Source organism: Microcaecilia unicolor, chromosome 4 (assembly GCF_901765095.1).
Source record: "Microcaecilia unicolor chromosome 4, aMicUni1.1, whole genome shotgun sequence".
Taxonomy (NCBI): Eukaryota; Metazoa; Chordata; class Amphibia; order Gymnophiona; family Siphonopidae; genus Microcaecilia; species Microcaecilia unicolor.
Genome location: NC_044034.1, coordinates 94,155,854 through 94,175,860, shown reverse-complemented (window position 1 = coordinate 94,175,860; position 20,007 = coordinate 94,155,854). Strand labels below are relative to the sequence as shown.

The following is a 20,007-nucleotide window of genomic DNA, read 5'->3' as shown; positions in this document are numbered from 1 at the left end:
TTATTTTTCATACTATCATGTTAGTCCTATCACTAGATCCAATTTGCCATCTTCAAGTTTACCTCATTGATTGTATTCTTGTTTATATTTTGTCCCTTTTACTATTGTCACATGTAAACAAAATTTTAAGTTGTCGAGCTGTACCTGCTGTAAACTGCCTTGAGTGAATCTCTTCTTATGGTTCAACATTTTTATTGATGACAACCAGGATATACAAGACCTGTGAGACATTTCAAGATCTGAACAGCTGACACAAATAAACAATACAACATTATCCGTCATCAAGTTTTACATTATTAATAGGTCTCCCAACTCCCCCCTCAACTCTCCCCCCCCCAACTTCACCATAAAGATAAAAGAGAAACAACCAATGAAGGAATAACCTCTTATCAGAAACGTATTAGTAACCACACTCCTTCCAGTGCTACGAAGATCATGTTCTATATTATCAGCAATGGACCTGCAGTTCCCAAATGATATGGTTAGCACCCTTTCCTGGGGCCCAAGCTGGAGAGCCTGTGTTCTGATGGCCCTCCCTCCTACCACCCCAAGGTGATCTCTTACCAAGACCTAATACGAGTGCATTGAACTAAAAATAACTCCCCTCCCCCCTCCCTATCCCCTTCTGCCTGAGCGACCTATGAACCCACCGAGTCAGTAACCTCGTTCTTACTTAAGTGACACAAGTTGCTGAAGTAGGATCCTTTAACGCGCTGAGTTTATTAAGAATGTAACTTCGTGCTTTGGGAGACATCACATTAATATAATCTGTCCAAGTTAAATAAAAATGTTTTTGTGTTTTGAAATTAAGCAGAGCATCCTGAAGCTCCAACAAAAGTAAGGCATGTAAACGATTACGCCATTGCCAGAAAGAGGGGGCCCTCTCCAATGTCCAATTCACCAGGATACATTTCATACCAACCACAGAGGCCTTGTGAACAAGTGCATTTTGGTAAGCTGTACCCCCCTCCACCGGACTTTGGCATCCCAGCAAAATGCATTTTGGCAAACGCCTGATCCGGGATCCTCCTACACCTTCCAAAAACCGTAATATCCGTCTCCAAAAAGCCTCAGTTGCAGGGCATTGCCAAAAAGCATGGTAAAAATCACTTTGGTTCGCCCCACATCGCCTACACTGAGCCGATTCTAGATACCCCATCCGGAATAAACGGGACTGTGATGTGTATGCTCTGTAGATTACTCTAAACTGACATTCCCGAAGTTCTACACTCCTAGTCCATTTCCCCACCCCTCTCAACCCCCGCAGAAGATCCCGGGTTGAGACCTCCGTCTGTGTGTCTTCTGCCCACCTAGCAGCCACTTTCCCTAAATCTCTCTGTGGGCGGGTAGCTATCAATCGCTTATACAACAGGGAGATGGATACAGGGTCCCCCGACGGTACCTCCAAAAGATCTTCCAGCTTGGTGGCCACATCGACACCCAGCGTCCTCTTAGGCAAAGAAGCTACATAGTGTCGTACCTGTTCGTAAGCAAATCTGGAGCTCCAATCTGTAGGATTTAGACCAAGGTCCTCCATGGATTTGATTGCTCCAGCAGGCTCCAGTACCTGATGTAAAAATACAATCCCCCTCTCACCCCATTCCCTCAATCCAGGATTTTCAGTGCCCGGACGAAAGGCGTCATTTCCTTGCAGGGGGAGAAGCCTACTACACCCACCATCAAAGGCCCAAATCTTAGCCAGGTCCCTCCACAACGCCCTCAATGGTCCTATCAAAACACTTGATCTAGCTTGTGCCTCCACTTCTTTCCCCCTCGCATGTAACATATAGAAAGTATGCCTTGGCCTACACAATGCCTTTTCCATGGCCACCGGAGTGTATGCCTCTGTCTGCTGGTACCAATCCCCTAAATGACGTAATAAACAAGCTATATTATAAAGTTTAATATCAGGGACTCCAAACCCCCCATCTCTCCCTTGTCCCATAAGGTACTCAAACTTAATCTGCGGTCTTTTCTTAGCCCAGAAGAACTTAGAAAGCATACTATGTAGTGCACTTACATCCCTTTGCTTAAGGAAAATCGGTATCGATTGCAGAAAATATAACCATTTAGGGAACAGCACCATATTAAACAACGCGATGCGTCCCATCAAAGACAATGGTAACCCTTCCCATCTCCCGAGAGTCTCCCTTCTGCTATTTAGCAAGTGTGCGATATTTGCCTCCCCAAGTTGTCTAGGGTCTTTGGTGAGTTGGATTCCTAAATATTTAAAGGCCGTTCCCGCTCTTTTAAAGGGGCATTTTAATCTCACCCACTGGTCTTCCCTCATATTAAGGGTCATAACCTCTGATTTCTCTAGATTAAGCCGAAATCCAGAAAAATCCCCAAACTCCGCAAAAAGTTCCATCAATGAGGGCAGCGAAACCTGGGGATCCTCTAGAACTACTAGCAGATCGTCCGCAAAGGCTGAAATCTTAAAAGACTCTTCCCCTATCTGCACTCCTCTCACCTCCCCTGTCCGCTTGATGTCCCTAATAAGGGGATCCAACACCAATATGAAGAGAAGTGGCGAGAGGGGACACCCCTGCCTAGTTCCACGGGCTATCTGAAACGGGGCCGAGGCCCTTCCATTCACCCAAACCTCAGCTGTCACTCCATGGTATAATGTTTTTATTGCATCATGGAAGAACCCCTCTATTCCATATGCCCGCAAGATGGCAAACAGAAAATCCCATTTAACATGGTCAAAAGCCTTTTCGGCGTCAAAACTGATTATTAAAGCTGGAATCTCCTGGTAATGTATTGTTTCTAAGGCCCCCAGAACTTGCCTCATGTTGCGTACTACTGTTCTGCCCCGGACGAAGCCCACCTGTGACTCTTCCACCACCTGTGGCAAAATTTTTGCTAATCTGTTTGCCAAAATTTTTGCAAACAACTTTGTCTCAAAAGGCAACAAAGAAATAGGTCTATACGATCCTGCACTCAAGGGGTCTCGGCCTGGTTTTAACAAAACCACTATTTGGGCCCTTCGTAGTGATTCTGGTAGTGCACCTATCTGTATGAACCGATTAAACACCACCGTAAGGCATGGTGCTATGTCCTCTGCAAGAATTTTGTAAAATTCAGCAGACAGCCCATCCCCCCCAGGCACCTTAAACAAAGGGCTATCTCGAATACCCCAGCTCACCTCATCCTCTGTTATATCCCCCTTGAGACTATCTTGATGGCTCTCCGCAATTTTAGGAAGTGATTGACCTGCTATATAACATTCCGCCTGAAGTCCCTGCTCATCTGGCGCCGAGTACAGCGTCTCATAAAACTGCCTAAAGACTTCATTCACTCCCTCTGACGTATGCTGCAATCCTCCTTTGCATCCCTTATCTGAGAAACAAAACGTGACCCTCCCACCTGTTGTACTAACCGGGCCAACAGCTTCCCTTGTCGATTAGCATGCTTGTATAATTGGTATCGGAAGTATTGATTAGATTTTTTTGTTTTCGCGTGTATTAATTGATTTAAAGCAGACTGAGCTTCTAATAACTGAGATTTATGTATGCTCGAGGGCTTCACTCCAAACCTCTGTCGTGCCTTCCCGACTATCTTTCCCAACTTGAGAATCTCTGCTTCCCTAGCTTTTTTCTTGTGGGAGTAATAGGAGATAATGGTGCCTCTCAGCACGGCTTTGGCTGCTTCCCAAAATAATACCGGGTCCCTTTGATAAGTGTCTTTATTAAACTCTGTGTACTCACGCCATTGGGCTTGTAGATAAGAAGAGAACTTCCCATCATAGTAAAGTTCCCTAGGGAATCGCCATCGGGCTCTCTGTGCTCTCTCCTGCCCGCAAGAAAAGGAGATCCACACAAACGCGTGGTCCGACACCTGGGTCGGTCCTATCTCCACCTGTTCCAGTTGTGTGACTGTACAAGATGAGACCAGGATAAAGTCAATGCGTGAAAGCGTATCATGGGCTCTCGATAGATGGGTATAGTCCCTCTCCCCCGGGTGAAACAAGCGCCAAGCATCTACCATATCCAACAAGGAACATAGCTTTGGGACTCCCTTTCTCATATTCACTGGGCCTACTCTAGAAGTCCCCGTACTGTCCAATAGCGGATCAAACACCGAATTAAAGTCGCCCCCCATAATTATGGGCATCTGGTCGAAGGAATGTATCCGGTTTACTATGGTTTGGTAAAACTGTCTATCATATTGATTTGGCGCATACACATTCACCAGTAGCAGGGGTTGATTATGCACTTGGACCTCCACTATGACAAATCTACCTTTCGGGTCTGTAACCACCCTCTTCCTGACAATAGGGAGCCCCCTGCGGAATAGTATGATGACTCCTGCTTTTCTGTTGGTCGTTGGGCTCTCCACGTAATCTCCCACCCACCATTTGCATAGTTTTTTGTGTTCCTGTCCAGTTAAGTGTGTCTCCTGTAGCATTGCTATGTGAGTTTTTTGTCTGTTTAAGGTTTGTAAAATCTTACTTCGCTTGATCGGGGAGGTCACGCCCCCCACGTTCCAGGAAACCACCTTAACCATTTTCTGATAAAAGCATGCCAATAATCCAGTTAATTGCAATATAAGAGAGAAGGTGTCCCAGCCTCCACCCTCCCCCACACTTGTCTTCCCCAGCAACAAGTCCCCAGATTCTCCTGCCACTTGCGCCGCGCTCACTCAGGCAGAATTCCCCCCCTCCCCCCCCACCCTAGCCCCCCGCCCCTCATCTGTACCCTCACCCACTCCCTCGAGTTCTCCAAGGAACTCATCACGTATAGGTGCACTAGCCCCTATCAAAATGATTCCTTTCCCTCTTTTTAGGGGAACCCACCGTTAAACTTTCAACTCCTCTCTCCCCTTCACATATCAAAACATTGTACCCCTTCACATATTAAACCATTGTACCCCATCTACCTTGATCAGTATACTTTTGAACACTTATAGTAGTTACAGTTTACATTTTAATCTTAGCAGACTGTTTATTAACTTATCAAAGCCATGGCTGGCTCTACTAGAGTCTCTGAAATATAGAGTCTTCTTTCAAACATTTATTCCAGTTTCAGGCCTCAAACAACATTTGCCTGAACCCCGTCTCTCCACAGTACCTTTCAATCCGTGTCTCCCTGTATCAGGTTTTGGAGGAAAGCAGAAGCTGTCGACACGTTTTCAAAGAACTTTACTGTACCTCCATGGTGTACTCTCAGCTTTGCAGGATGTACCAGAGCGAACCTGATCTTCTTCTCATGAAGTTGTGTACATACTGGTGCAAACTCCTTTCTTGCTGTTGCCACCCTCGAGGAATAATCCTGAAAGCAGAGAATTCGCTGACCGTCATGTTTAAGTTCTGCTCCTGCTCGTACTGCTTGTAGAATAGCCTGTTTGTGCCCATAGTTGAGGATTTTCAAAATCACCGCCCTAGGCCGCGCCGCTCCTTGCCTTCTTGGCCCCAGTCTGTGTGCTCTCTCGATTCTCAGGGGGCCTGGCATATTATTCAACTTCAGCGTGGTTGGAATCCAGGTTTCTAGGAAACTGCCCAACTCCGACTCTTGGATCTGCTCTGACAAACCGATCAGGCGCAGGTTATTGCGCCTGGATCGGTTCTCCAAATCGTCGATTTTATTCTCCAGGTCCAATATCCGTTTTTGCAGTGCTTCCACCGGCTGCACCTCAGACACCATGCGGTCCTCGATATCACTAATCCTTTGCTGGACATGGTCCAGGTCCAGATGAAATCCATCTAGGCGTTCGTGCGCCGAGTCTGAATCTCTTCTTAAAGATGGCTAGTAAATCATAATAAACTAATAAAAAAAAGCCCGTTTCTGGAACGAATGAAACGGGCGCTAGCAAGGTTTTCCTGGGAGTGTGTATGTTTGAGAGAGAGAGCCAGAGTGAATGTGCGGGTGTGTGACAGAGTGAGACTGTCTGTGTGACAGTGTGTTTGTGAGAATGAGAGTGTGTGACAGGGCCCCTCCCCTGATCCTAATGCCCCTCACCCCGTTCCCTCCCCTCCTTTTCCTCCTCCTTCCCACACTTTGGGTTCCTTAAGGCTTTCAAAAGTCTATGTACCCCCGTGGCCCTAACGCCCAGTATCCGGATACCCCACCGCTTTCCTCCTCACCCCTCCCCCAAGATGTAATACTTTCACGTCCTTCATTTTTTAAAAAAAGTGTCCTATCTACCCTGTGTACAAATGCCCGGCATTCAGATTGTGTTCGTCTCGTAAATTTTCATTTCTTTCATTCATTCAGAGCTTGCCCCCCCCCCCCCCCCCCCCCCCCCCCCCCTGAACACTTTTGGTTCCTTCAGTCTTTTAAAACTCTCCTATGTACCCTGTGTGCTAATGGCCAGCATTGAGATTGTTTTCCTTTCCCAAATGTTCATGTCTTTCAGTCGTTCAGAACTCCCCCCCTCCCCCCCCATTTAACACTTTCGGTTCCTTCAGTCTTTTAAAACTCTCCTATCAACCCTGTGTCCTAATGGCCAGCACTCAGATTGTTTTGCTTTGCCAAATTGTCTGTCACTGATGTCACTGAGGTCAGTGCGTGCCTGCCTAGCAGACCACTTCCGGCAGGCACGGTCCCAGGCACATCCTGTTGGAGGTGAGAATTATTATATAGGATATAGTAATGATGACATATAAAGACCAAAGTTATAAGTGCCACTCTGTGCAGGTTCCTCTGCATGCCTTCTTAGAAGTGGAAAAAGTAGTTTCACTATTGATTTTTTTTTTAAAGCTGAAGTGCTATATGCTTGGTTTCCATTCTCTTGCCATTTAGGCATTCTTTATTAAACCCGTCATCATTTGTTTCCACCATCTCTGAGAGGGCATTCCAGGAAGCCACCACCCTTTTTTTTTTTTTTTTAAATATTTGATCTTGCTCCTGAGTCTACCTTTTTGCATCATCTTATCATACCCCCTTGTTGTGCAACTTCCTTTTCCTTTGGAAAATGTTTGCTTTTTGTATGTGAATGTAATTGAGGTCTTTATCTGTGTCATATCTACCTGTCACTTCTCATGTGTCATCTGGTATAGGCTCAGCACTATTTTTGGTTACTTTCTTCTGGACAGCTGTTAGTGTCTTCATATCCTTACTGAGATTTAGTATCCAAAACTGCACACTGTGTTTAAGTGAGTCCTCATCCATCACCTGTACAGGGGCACTATCACCACTTCCTTTCTGTTGGTTATGTGTTCTGTTCAATCTAACATCCTTCCGGTTCTGGCCACCATGTTGTCACAGTATAGTGCTACCTTGAGATGATTAGATATTGTTACTCCAAGATCTCTGTCCTCATCCTTGCACATTAGCCTTTCAGCTCCCTCCATCAAATACAGCTCTGTTGGATTTTTGCATCTCAAATGCATCATGCTTCCTTAGAATTAAAGCTTAACTGCTAAGCATTCAACTGGTCTTCCAGGTTTTGTAGATCATGTCTTATTCTGTCTACTGTCTTGGGGGGGGGGGGGGGGGTATTCATTTTGCTGATCTTCATATTATGTACAAAAGGAATACTTGGATCCTATTACAAGTAATTGGGCTATTCCATTTTTCACATCTGAGGTGGTTGGCCCAGTTGTCCGTGTGGCCAGTGAGGATAGCCCATTCAATTATATGCACAAATCTGCAAAATTCATTGGCTTTTTATCTTAGTCCTCTTGTCCATAGGTAAATATTGATGTATTTGATACACTAGATCCAAAAAGGGAAAAGTAAAAGGGATGAGATTTGATTATAATCAAAACACTTTACCATCCATTTTTTTTTCTTTTAACTCTTTAGCAGTATTCCTTATGAAGACATTGAATTAAATCTGCCTCGGGACCAATCCCTTTGCTAGTCCATTACTCACTTACCTTTGCTTTTCTCTGTCAATCAGTGGCGTAGCCAGACTGCCAATTTTGGGTGGGCCTGAACCCAAAGTGGGTGGGCACAAAATTTTCTCTCTACCCCCCTCCCCCAGCAAAATTTAGTCACACTTTTCAGTGAGCTTTCAGAGGCCAAAACCTCCTGCCTCAGGTCAGTATAATGCTGTTACGGTATCCTCTCCTGACCTAAGGAAGGAAGTATTGGTCTCTGAAACTTTATTAACACAGGTACCATATTACTTTATCCTAAATTAAAAATAAAATTATTTTCTTTACCTTTGTTGTATGGCCATTTACTTTTTCTCATTGTGTTGCTCCCAGTCTCTAGATTCTGCTTTCCTTCGTCTTTCTCTTGCCAGGGTTTCCTGTCCATTCATCACCTATGGCTTTTCATCTTTTCCTCACCCTTGTTTGCCACATGCCCCTTCCTCTTATTCTCCAGTCTTTCCCTACTATGTCCTTTCCCTCTTTCCATCCAGCAGCTCCCCTCTTTCTCTCCCCATCCTTCCAGTGTCTCCCCTCTTTCTTTTGCATCCAGCGTCTCCTTTTTCTCCCTACCCTTCCATCCAGTGTCTTCCCTCTTTCTCTCCTTATCCTTCCACTCATCTACCCTCTCTCCTGATCCTTCCATCTAGTGTCTCTATCTCCCCTCTCCTTCTATCCAGTGCCTATCTCTCTACCCTTTTCTGTTCAGTCTCCTCCCTCTCTCCACATCCTTCTAGTTTCTCCCCTTTCTCTCTGCATCCTTTCATCCATCTCCCCTCTTTCTCTCCCTATCCTCCCATGTCCAGCAGCTCTCTTCCCTCTAGTCCCTTCTTCCTCTCCCTCCCATGTCCAGCAGCCCTCTCCCTTCCATCCAATCCCCTCCTCCTCTCCATCCCATGTCCAGCAGCTCTCTCCCTTCCCTCTAGTCCCTTCTTCCTCCCTTGTCCAGCAGCTCTCCAGTCCCTTCCTCCTCTCCCTCCCATGTCCAGTAGCTCTCTCCCTTCCCGCCAGTCCCTCCCATGTCCCAGCAGCTCTCCCTTCCCTCCAGTCCCTTCTTCCTCTCCCTCCCATGTCCCAGACGCTCTCTCCCTTCCCTCCAGTCCCTTCTTCCTCTCCCTCCCATGTCCCAGCAGCTTCTCCCTTCCCTCCAGTCCCTTCTTCCTCTCCCTCCCATGTCCCAGCAGCTTCTCCCTTCCCTCCAGTCCCTTCTTCCTCTCCCTCTCATGTCCCAGCAGCTTCTCCCTTCCCTCCAGTCCCTTCTTCCTCTCCCTCCCATGTCCCAGCAGCTCTCTCTTTCTTCCCTTAAGTCCGTTCCTCCTCTCCCTCCTATGTCCCAGCAGCTCAGCCACTTCCCCCCCAGGCCAGCGAATCCATATCCTTCCCGCGCTGTCGCTGCCCTTTTGTCTCGCGGAGGCAGCGTTCAGCGTTTCCTTCCTGCCCTGTCTTCTCCCCAGACTCCGCTGCATCGTCCCTGCAAGTGGAATCCTTTTCCTTTTCGGCCGTCGCGCTGCGCTGCCATACACACAGGCAGCTTCGCTCCTCCCCCACCGCATCCATTCTGGCCCTCTCTGATGCACTTCCTGTTAGGGCCGGATGATCGCGGTGGGGGAGGAGCGAAGCTGCCTGTGTGTATGGCAGCGCAGCGCGACGGCCGAAAAGGAAAAGGATTCCACTGGGACAATGCAGCGGAGCCTGGGGAGAACACAGTACAGGAAGTAAACGCTGAACGCTGCCTCCGCCGGACAAAAGGGCAGCGACAGCGTACGAAGGATGGGCGGGCCTGGAGGGAAAATGGGTGGGCCTGGGCCCGTCCAGGCCCACCCGTGGCTACGCCCCTGCTGTCAATCACTTTCTAATCCAGGTTACCACCTTGAGAACCCCCTCAGGCAACTCAATTTGTTCATGAGCCTCCTATGACTAACAGGTGTCAAAGGCTTTGTTGAAATCCAAATAGATCATATTCAGTGCATGCATTCAATTTGATTTTTATATCAGTCAGTTGAAGAACTTTAATCAAATTTGTTTAGCATGAACCATGTTTCTTTGGATTTTGCACCTCACTGGACTGTAGATAATTCACTATTCCTTCTTTCAGTAGGGTCCTCCGTTATTTTACTTACCATTGAGGTAAGGCTTACTATCCTGTAACATAGTCAATGCCAGCAGATAAAGAACTGCACAGTCCATCCAGTTTAGTTTCCTATCTTTTCTCTATGACCTATTTTTTTGAAGAGAGACCACATCTGCTTTCCAGTCCCATAGAAACTCTCTTGTCTCCAAATATTTATACATCTCAGTAGATAGCCAGAACCTCTCCTGTGCTCCATTAGTATCCTGTGATTGTATCCCTTCCAGTCCTATAATTCTTTTTACTTTCAATTTTGCAAGTTCTTCATATAGAGTCTCTTATATGAATGCTCCATTCCCATATGTACCTTTTGTTATCTGCTATCCTTCTCTAGGGTTGTTTACCATGAATACCAGACAGAAGTAGTCGTTTAACATTTCTGCCTACTCTTCATTCTCTCCACAAACTGATGCTTAGAATTCCATCTTTGGTCTTCCTTCTCTCACCAAAATTCCTGAAAGCCTTGTCAGCTCACCTTATGTCTGTAGCCATCTTTTCTTCTGCCTGTTCTGTTGCAACGCTTGGGTTGTTAAGTTTTTTGGGGGTTTTTTTTTTTATTTCTTTTGGCTTTACACAGTGTTCTTTTGTGGGTTGTTTTTTTTTTTTTTTTCATTTTAATGATCTTTCTGTGAGGACAAGCATACTGTTTTCTCACATGTGGGGTGATGTCATCCAGTGCAGAGCATTAAAAAGCAAATATTGCTTTAAGAGGACACACATGCACGAGTGCCTTCCTACCCATTGTGAGAGCATGGGACCAGCTGTCTCTTCTTACCCGTTGTGAGGAGAGGACGCGCTATCTGCGGCTCCTCACGCCGTCTTGCGCATGAGTACTTTTTCAGAGCAAGTAGTGCCTTGCTTAGGAGATTTTTTTTTTGTCTCCTATTTTTTTGTCCCTTTTTTTCCCTTCCTTTATTGGTTTAGGTATTTTTTCCCCACTTTTTTTTTTTTTTTTTGGCATTCTTTTGCACTGTTTAGGCACTCTTAGGCCTGAGCTCCGGTTGGGATTCATTCTTTATATTTTTTTCGGGTGCTTTGCCCCTTTTTTCTAGCACCATCGAACCATTTGATTTGGCCACTGCTGTTTTCCCTTCTCTGTCACTGAAGGTTCCCAATGGCTTTAAGCACTTTACCGGGTGCAATAGATAGGACCATCTCTGGCAGACACTCATTCTTCGTGTCTTCAGTGTTTAGGTCCTTAATATATGCCTTCCAGCTGTGTTCTGATGAAAAAAAGAACATAGCTGGCCAGAGAGGCTCAGTGAGAAACATTTTGGAGTCTGGTCTGAATCCTGGACTGCATCGGCATCAGCACCAGTGTCAATGTTGAGAGTTTCACTGGCATCAGGTGCATTGGTCCACATGGCTAAGGCTTGTCTCGGACACTGGGAGTGGACGTGCATCGAGTGGGTCTCCACCTGCACTAATGCTGGCTGTTGTGCAGAGCCACGTACTGGTAAGCATCGGACCTGACCTTGAGGTGACGTGAGGGTTTGACGGTGTCCTCTTTGTCACCAAGGAGCATCAATCACTGGCATCAGGTGAATGCAAAGAAGCATTGGCATTAATCCCCCTCGATACATGGTACCCGGGAACTCTGGGGCACCAAGGGAACCCCCAGTCCCCAAGAAGTGTCAGCGCCAGGAGGACTGCTCCCTTTCTATACAAGAGATGCCGATGCGCAGGTCTGTATGGGGCCAGGTGACTTACTACTCTTTAATTTGTCAGTTTGGCTCAGTACCCCCATTACCTCTCCACTCTCATCTCTCCCTACATTCCTCCCCGTGAACACCGCTCACTGGACAAATCTCTCTTGTCATCTCCCTTCTCCTCCACTGCTAACTCCAGACTTCGTCCTTTTCCCTCGTGGCACCTTATGCCTGGAATAGACTTCCTGAGCCTGTACGTCTAGCTCCATCTCTACCTGTTTTCAAATCTATGCTGAAAACCCACCTTTTCACCACTGCTTTTGGCTCCTAGCCACTACTCAATTGCCCTCCCCTTGTTCCTTCTCACCCAGTACTTCCCTCACCCTTAATTGTCTTGTCTGTCTGTATTTTTAGATTGTAAGCTCTGTTGAGCAGGGACTGTCTCTCTGTGTCAGGTGTTCAGCGCTGCTTGCGTCTGGTAGCTCTATACAAATGCTAATAATAATAATAGTACATCTTCCAGGTTCACCGATATATCTTTCAATTCGTCTGCATCATCACCCTTGAAAACCATTTCCAGTACAGGCAGATCTCTTACATCTTCCGTAAAGAGAGGAGCAAAGAATTAATTCAGTTTTTCCGCTATGGCCTTGTCCTCCCCAAGCACCCATTTTGCTCCTTCGTGATCTAACAGTCCCATGGATTCCCTTGCAGGCTTTCTGCTTCTGATGTACCTGAAAAAGTTGTTACTGTGAGTTTTAGCCTCTGCGGTAAGTTTCTCTTCATAGTCTCTTTTAGCCTTCTTTATTAATGCTTTGCGGCTGACTTGCCAGCGCTTATGCTGCTGCTTATTTTCTTTGTTTGGATCCTTTTTCCATTTTTTGAAGGACAATCTTTTGGCTGTAGTGGCCTCTTTTACTTCACCTTTAAACCATGCTGGCTAACGTTTTCTCTTCTTTCCTCCTTTGCAAATACGTGGAATGCATCTGGACTGGGCTTCCAAGTTGGTATTTTTGAATAATGTCCACGCCTGATCGAGTGTCCTAATCTTTGCAGCTGACCCTTTTAATTCTTTTTAACCATTTCCCTCATTTTATTATAATCGCCCTTTTGAAAATTAAATGCAGCTACAGTAGATCTCTTTTGTTGGTTCATCCTAGATAGTAGCTCAAACTTAATCATGTTATGATCACTGTTTCCTTAGCACATCAAACATTTGTCCTTTTTGGTGCCTTCCCTTGTTCAGGATATTTTTTCTCATATTTTACCTTTTTCTCTAGTTTATGAAATTTATTGGGGGGGGGGGGGGGGTTCAAATTATTTGTTATTTTTCTCTTTTTTTTTTTACCTTTGAGGCCTTCAAGCCCTTCTTTTGGCTGGGAAGCATCGACCATATTCAGATAGCAATTACTCAAGCTCCTCTGCCATTAAGCCTTTTGACTTTGCATCGGCTGTTTTTCACTCCATGTCATTGAGGGTGCTGATTGACTGACTTTCAGAAGCGTACTTGATGCATTAGGACCATTTAGGGCACAGACCCCCCCCCCCCCCCCATAACTGGTGTGTTCAGTGCTTAGGTCCGGAGCACAAGGACATAGAGTAGCATCAGCGCATGCAAACAAGGATATGTAACGCCCACAGAGTCCAGTGTGAAACCTCTTGGTTCTGCATTGGCATCAAGCATGACAGAAAATTCATCACTAGACGCGGAGCGGGCATTGGCATCGGGTGCACCGATACAACATTGAAAATGTCTGACATCGAATACTGTACCACGAACGCATAAGGATTCCATGTCCTCTTTGTCTATGCAGTGTGCACTGGGGGATACGCAGTGTATAAAACCTAAGAAGCATCGCCATCATTCTCCCCCCCTGGTACTCTGCCAACACATCACCTGCATCGACATCCTTGATGCATGTAAAGCGTCCTTTCCACAGTAACAACTGTACAACTTCTTTCTCATTGAGAGCCTTCAAGGCCTTCTGCACAGGCAATAACTCGGGCTGCCTTCACACCGGTGTCTCAGCCAGTACCGACGCATACTCTACAGGAAGAAATCCGGGCAATGCTCAGGAGCTCCCAGGGCAGCTGCACATGCATTCTGCTCAGGCTTACAGGGTGCTTGTGCCAGTCTTAGCCCAGCCCATAGATACATCAGAGAGACAGTCATGGGAGAGATCCTGCACACTGGTTCCATCAACCATCAGGGACACCATGAACCTGACAGACGCATGCATTGATGTCGGCAAAGGAACTTTCTCCAGCCTTGGAGACTCATTCGCATTGTTGTTCTCCAAAGCAGAGCTGACACTCTAATCAACACGTACTTCCCAAAAACAGTATTTTGAAGAGTCAGCCCTGGTAGACAGAACAGGACCCACAGAACCTCTCAGCTGAGGAGCCCTATGGCACTCCATCTGATCCTTCATTCAGAACTCTTTGAGGTTGTAAATTATGACTCTCCTAGAGAAGGAATCACTGTTTCACTTCATACAATTATGAGGAATATGCAGATCAAAAGCTGGGAGACTCCACTGACAGTTCAAGTTGCTCCAAAGAAAATTTATACAATGTTAGCTAACCAATCGTATATTAGTTTATCAACTTTATTCCACAATTTGTTTAGTCTCTAATACAGAGTACTCTCTCCTTTGCAGACTTCCTTCCTGCTGAAAAGACTGATGAGTTCCTCAAACTTCACAGGAAACTTCTAGATTGTCTATACTTACGACAATCTTTTGATGCCTTTGATGTCTCTTCTCACATTTCCACGTCTTTCCTGGCTCAGGATCTCTGACCTCGAATCTGTTCTCCAGGTGCATCTAGCAGATGTCCCTTATTGATCTGCTTTGTTTGTTTTTCCTGTGTTCTGAAGGCAGATCTTTTGCCTCTTTTTTTTTTTTTCTTCTTCTTCTTCTTTTGGTTGCTAATTAAAAAGCATACAGATACTATTAAAACCTTTTCTAGGCCATAAAGACTTCTGCTGCCTCTTCTAGAAGATTTGCAGGAGGATTTTGACACTCCAGTTACTATACATCTAAGAGTCATTATACACCCACTCCTCCTCCACCTCAAAGGACTATGCCCCAAAGCTCATGTCAGTTGCAACAGTAGGCACAGAAATCATAGACCTCTTCTCATTCTAAACAACCACTCAGTTGTTGACTCCTTCCTAGAGAGCATTGCCACCATTCAATTGTCTGCCAAGCAACCTACTGATAGGAGGCAGACTTATCCTCTTTTTGCAGAGGTGGCCACTCATAACCTCTGACCATTGGGTGCTATATATCGTACAGCAAGGTTACACACTGCATCGGGAAAATACGATCTCCTAGCCATCCACCAAGAGTCTCGTTTCAACTCCTTTCAAAGATAGTACTTTAAGACGAGCTGTCTGTCCTTCTCTGACAGAATGCAGTAAATCCAGTTCCTCCACCAGAGAGGGGTCAAGGGTTTTACTCCAGATAACTCTCATACCAAAAACATATGGGGGGGGGGGGGGAGTATGACTAATTCTCGACCTGTGAGATTTAAACAAAGTCCTATGCAAAGAAAAATTTCACATAGTTTCCCGGAGATCACTTCTTCCCATGATCCATCTCAATGACTTGCTTTTGCTCTCTAGATCTGAAGAAGGCATACATTCACATACCTATTCCCCACAGAAAGTTCCTGCGCTTCCTCTGTGGGACTCTGCTTTATTCTTACACAGCCTTGTCGTTCGGCTTGGCTTTGGACCCGAGAGTTTTCACAAACTGCCGGATAGTGGTAGCTGCAACACTGTGCAGGTGGAGCATATACATATCTTCCCCTACCTCGATGACAGCCTAAACAAGGCAACCCCCCGAGAGTCAGCACAGAACTCAATTGAATCTGCCTTCTATCTCCTTGGTTTTGTGATAGATTACCCAAAATAACATCTTCAGTCAGTTCAGACTTCACCCATTGGGATATCCAGGACACTACTCTGAGAGCAAACAACATAATACATCTCTCCACTCAGGTTTCCAAATCCACCCAGGTGTCTGCTTGTGAAATGATCCACCTACTAGGTCACATGGCTTCAACAGTCCATGTAACACAGTTGACTCCACTCCACTTCCAAAGTTTTAATTCGACTCTCTCCTCTCGGTGGTCCCAAGCCATGAGATTCCTCTTGGCCCATATTTGAGTTATTCCACAGCTATTGCCACTCTGCAGTGGCAGATGGTGCCCCAGAATCTAACCCGAGAACTTCCATTTCAGACCCTTCCACAACACAAAGTCCTCACCACGGATGCCTCCATGGTAGATTTGGGAGTTCATCTCAATCTCCATACACAAGGTTCTTAGTCTCCACGAAGGAAATGACATATCAATCTTCTGGAATTTTGAGCAGTCTGGAACGCCCTCAAAATTTTTCAAGACTACATCCTTGACGGATAATTCTTGTTCGCATGGCCAACCAGGATGAGATGTATTACTTGAACAAACAAGATGGAACAGGTTCTTACCACCTCTGTTGACAAGCAATCCAGATATGGATTTGGGCAGCTTCTTGAAACATCTTTATAAGAGCTGTTTACCTAGCCAGCAAACAGAATGCTGTGGCAGACAAATGGAGCCAGAGTCCTTCAAACTCAGGATTGGTCCCTCAGCATATCAGTAGCTCGTCAAATATTCCAGTAGTGAGGGACCCTAGTGATAGACCTGTTCGCTTCTACCCAAAACAAGCTTCCTCACTTTTTCAGAATCTATTCTCCCAACCGTGCGGTCTCAGGTGTCTTGCTCCACTGAGGAACAAATCTTCTATATGCTTTTCCCCTATTGCCTCTCATATGGAAAACTCTTCTCAAACTAAGTCGGAGACTAAGGGACCATGATCCTAATTGATCCCTACTGGCCACATCAAATTTGGTTCCCTCTTCTAGAGTTATCATCCAAGGAATCATTGAGATTAGATCCTTTTCCAAACCCAATAACACAGAATGAGGAGTCCCTCCTCCATCCAGACCCTTGCTCTCTAGTGCTTGGTTTTTGATGATACAGACTTACATTTCTTAAACCTTCCAGAATGGGTCTCTAGGATACTATTAGTCTCTAGAAAACCACCTAGGCAGTAATGTTACTGTTTTAAGTGGAAAAGATTTTCCCTCTGGTGTACAGCCAGAGCGCTCAACCCTGCTAGGTGCTCATGTAGCATGATATGAGTTCTGTACTCTAGATTCTATACTCAAGATTGTTCCAGAACTTAATGTGTAGCATGATATGAGTTTCATTGTCAGAGTTATTGATTTTGCTGGAATCGGTGTGTGTATATATATATATATATATATATATATATATATATATATATATATATATATATATACACACACACCTGCAAAGACTTATTGGAGTAGTCTTTTGGCGCCTAACCACCTTCCCCATTCCTGTTACCTACACTGACTACGTAGTCTGTTACCGTTAGATTGTAAGCTCTCTTGAGAAGAGACTGTCCCTCCCCGTGTTTAAACTTGTATAGCGCTGCGTAACCCTGGCAGCGCTATAGAAATGCTAAGTAGTAGTAGTAGTATCAGAAAAACTGGTCTGACTTTCACCTTCCCCCTGGAGACTACTGATAACAAAAGCTAGCTGAATGAATACTTACAGTCAATCACCACATCTCCAAAGAACAAAAGTACGCATATTGAGAGCAATCAAAAAGATTGGATGAAACTCACAATGACTCAGAAAGCACATCTATGCCAGAGTCCCTTAATCCTGCCAGATACCTTCTGGATGTATTTCACAGCAGATAGCCAGACAGAAACTCTTATGATGTCATTAAAACGTGAACAGTTACCATGCTCTATCTCAAAACTAGATGGAACTAGTTTGCAGCTATCCCTGAGTTTTCATTGGATCAAATACACCCCACCTGACTTCAGTTGATGGTTCAACAAGAAAATATAAAACCCTGGAACATTCTCAGATCTCTCTGCTTCTTCCTGATCTGCACCTCTATGGACCTTCACTGAATCCCTGGGCCTTGCTGGACTTCACACACATCCAAGATGAGACTTTCTCCAGGCTCCAGCAACAACTCTGCAACAAAAAAAGTTCTTTTCCAGCAGGGCCTCCTTCATCACTCCAACCAGCAGCCTCCATCAAAGTGAGTTACTATTAATCCAGCCTAATTTATAATTCAGACTTTCTATCTTGTAGCACATTTCCCTTGTGTAAGATCCCTAAAAACTGCCTCTCTTTAATATCATTGCATTACCTGTATTGTAAATAAACATTTTAAAGTTAAATATCTGGTCTTTATGTTCTGAGCACATGTCCTTAAACCTTACAGTGCAGGTTAATGTAATTCCCCAAATATATACTTTCATTCCCCTTTTTCACATATTATTATTTTTATATTAATACTCTTCCTACCTCCTCCATCTTTCTAATTCTGGCCTCAAAACTAATTCTGAGTATGCTTGAGTGCCATTAGCACTTTTCACTCCAGGATTGATAACAAGCCAATTTCTGTTCAATCCTTGATAATTAAATTTCTGAAAGTTTTATTTCATACCAAACCTCCTATCAAACCACCACCTGTAGCGTGAGATCTCAATGTCATCTTCACAGCTCTCATGAAACCTCTTTTTGAACCACTTCATTCATGTTTTCTGAAGTTCCTCACCTACAAAGTATTGTTCTTAATAGCACTTCTTCCAGAAGAGTAAGCAAACATCAAACCCTTGTGGCAGACCTACCTTATACCAGGTTCTACCATGAAAGGGTTGTTCCCCGAACCCTCCCTAAAGTGGTATCGGAGTTCCACCTCAATCCATTGTACTTCTATCTTCTTCCCTAAGCCACACTCTCATCCTGGAGAAGCAGCACTGGATACTTTAGGCTGGAAGTGTGCTCTAGTATATTATCTGGAGCGTACAAAACCTCATAGAAAGTCCTCCCAGCTTTTTGTATCCTTTGACCATAACAGATTAGGGATTCCCACCAAATGTACTATCTCAACTTAGCTGGCTGACTGTATCTCCTACACGTATGCTCAGTCTGGGCTGACCCTTCATGGCCATGTCACTGCTCAGTGTAAGAGCCTTGGTGGCTTCAGTAGCCCATTTCCGCTTTGCCGCCATTGAGGAAATTTGCAAGGCGGCAATTTACAGGGGCGTTTTCGAAAGAGAAGGGTGCCCATCTGCTGACACAAATCAGGAGATGGGCGTCCTCTCAGGGTCGCCCAAATTGGCATAATCGAAAGCTGATTTTGGGTGCCCTCAACTGCAGTCTGTCGTGGGGATGACCAAAGTTTACGGGGGTGTGTTGGAGGTGTAGCGAAGGCGGGACTGGAATGTGCTTAAGAGATGGGCGTCCTCAGCCGACAATGGAAAAAAGAAGGGCGTCCCCGATGAGCATTTGGTCAACTTTACTTGGTCGACTTGGTCCATTCTTTTTCACGACCAAGCCTCAAAAAGGTGCCCAAACTGACCAGATGACCTCTGGAGGGAATCGGGAATGACCTCCCCTTACTTCCCCAGTGGTCACCAACCCCCTTGCACCTCCCCCCCCCCCCCCCCCACAAAAGTTTTGTTTTAACTTTTTTGCCAACCTCTATGCCAGCCTCAAATGTCATACCCAGCTCCATGACAGCAGTATGCAGGTCCCTGGAGCAGTTTTAGTGGGTGCAGTGCACTTCAGGCAGATGGACCCAGGCCTAACCCCCCCTACCTGTTACACTTGTTTTGGTAAACGTGAGCCCTCCAAAACCCACCCAAAACCCACTGTACCCACATGTAGATGCCCCCCTTCACCCCTTAGGTTATGGTAGTGGTGTACAGTTGTGGGGAGTGGGTTTTGGGGGGCTTAGCACTGAAGGTAACGGAGCTATGCACCTGGGAGCAATTTGTGAAGTCCACTGCAGTGCCCCCTAGGGTGCCCGGTTGGTGTCCTGGCATGTGAGGGGGACTAGTGCACTACGAATGCTGGCTCCTCCCCTGACCAAAGGGCTTGGATTTGGTTGTTTTTGAGATGGTCGACCTAGATGTTGAGATTTGGGTGTCCCCGACTGTATTATCGAAATGAAAGATGGACGCCCATCTTGTTTCAATAATACGGGTTTCCCCACCCCTTCGCCATGACGTCCTTAGAGATGGTCGTCCCCGTTCGATTATGCCCCTCTTAATCTTTTATCCACACCTTAACTGCTCACTACTGCCTATAGCAGCATTCTAGGTGGGATAGCCAGTTTGGATAAGCAGTCCTTCAAGATCTTTTTATTGCTTGAATGTCAACTCTGCCTCTGGCCCTTTTTTCTTCCCCCTCCAGGCTCACTTTCTCCTTAGTTCACAGGATTATTATTATATCTGTGAGCCTGGAAGCTAGTGAGTCCCACATGTGAAAATATTATACCTGCTTGTTCTTGGAGAAAGAAAAGT

At 45.5% G+C, this 20,007-nt stretch overlaps 1 protein-coding gene across 3 annotated transcripts in view; it reads left to right on the top strand.

The window, feature by feature from the left end:
- Positions 1 to 20,007, top strand: part of RB1 (RB transcriptional corepressor 1) — a 462,098-nt gene that overhangs the window by 88,178 nt on the left and 353,913 nt on the right. The window lies entirely within an intron of this gene.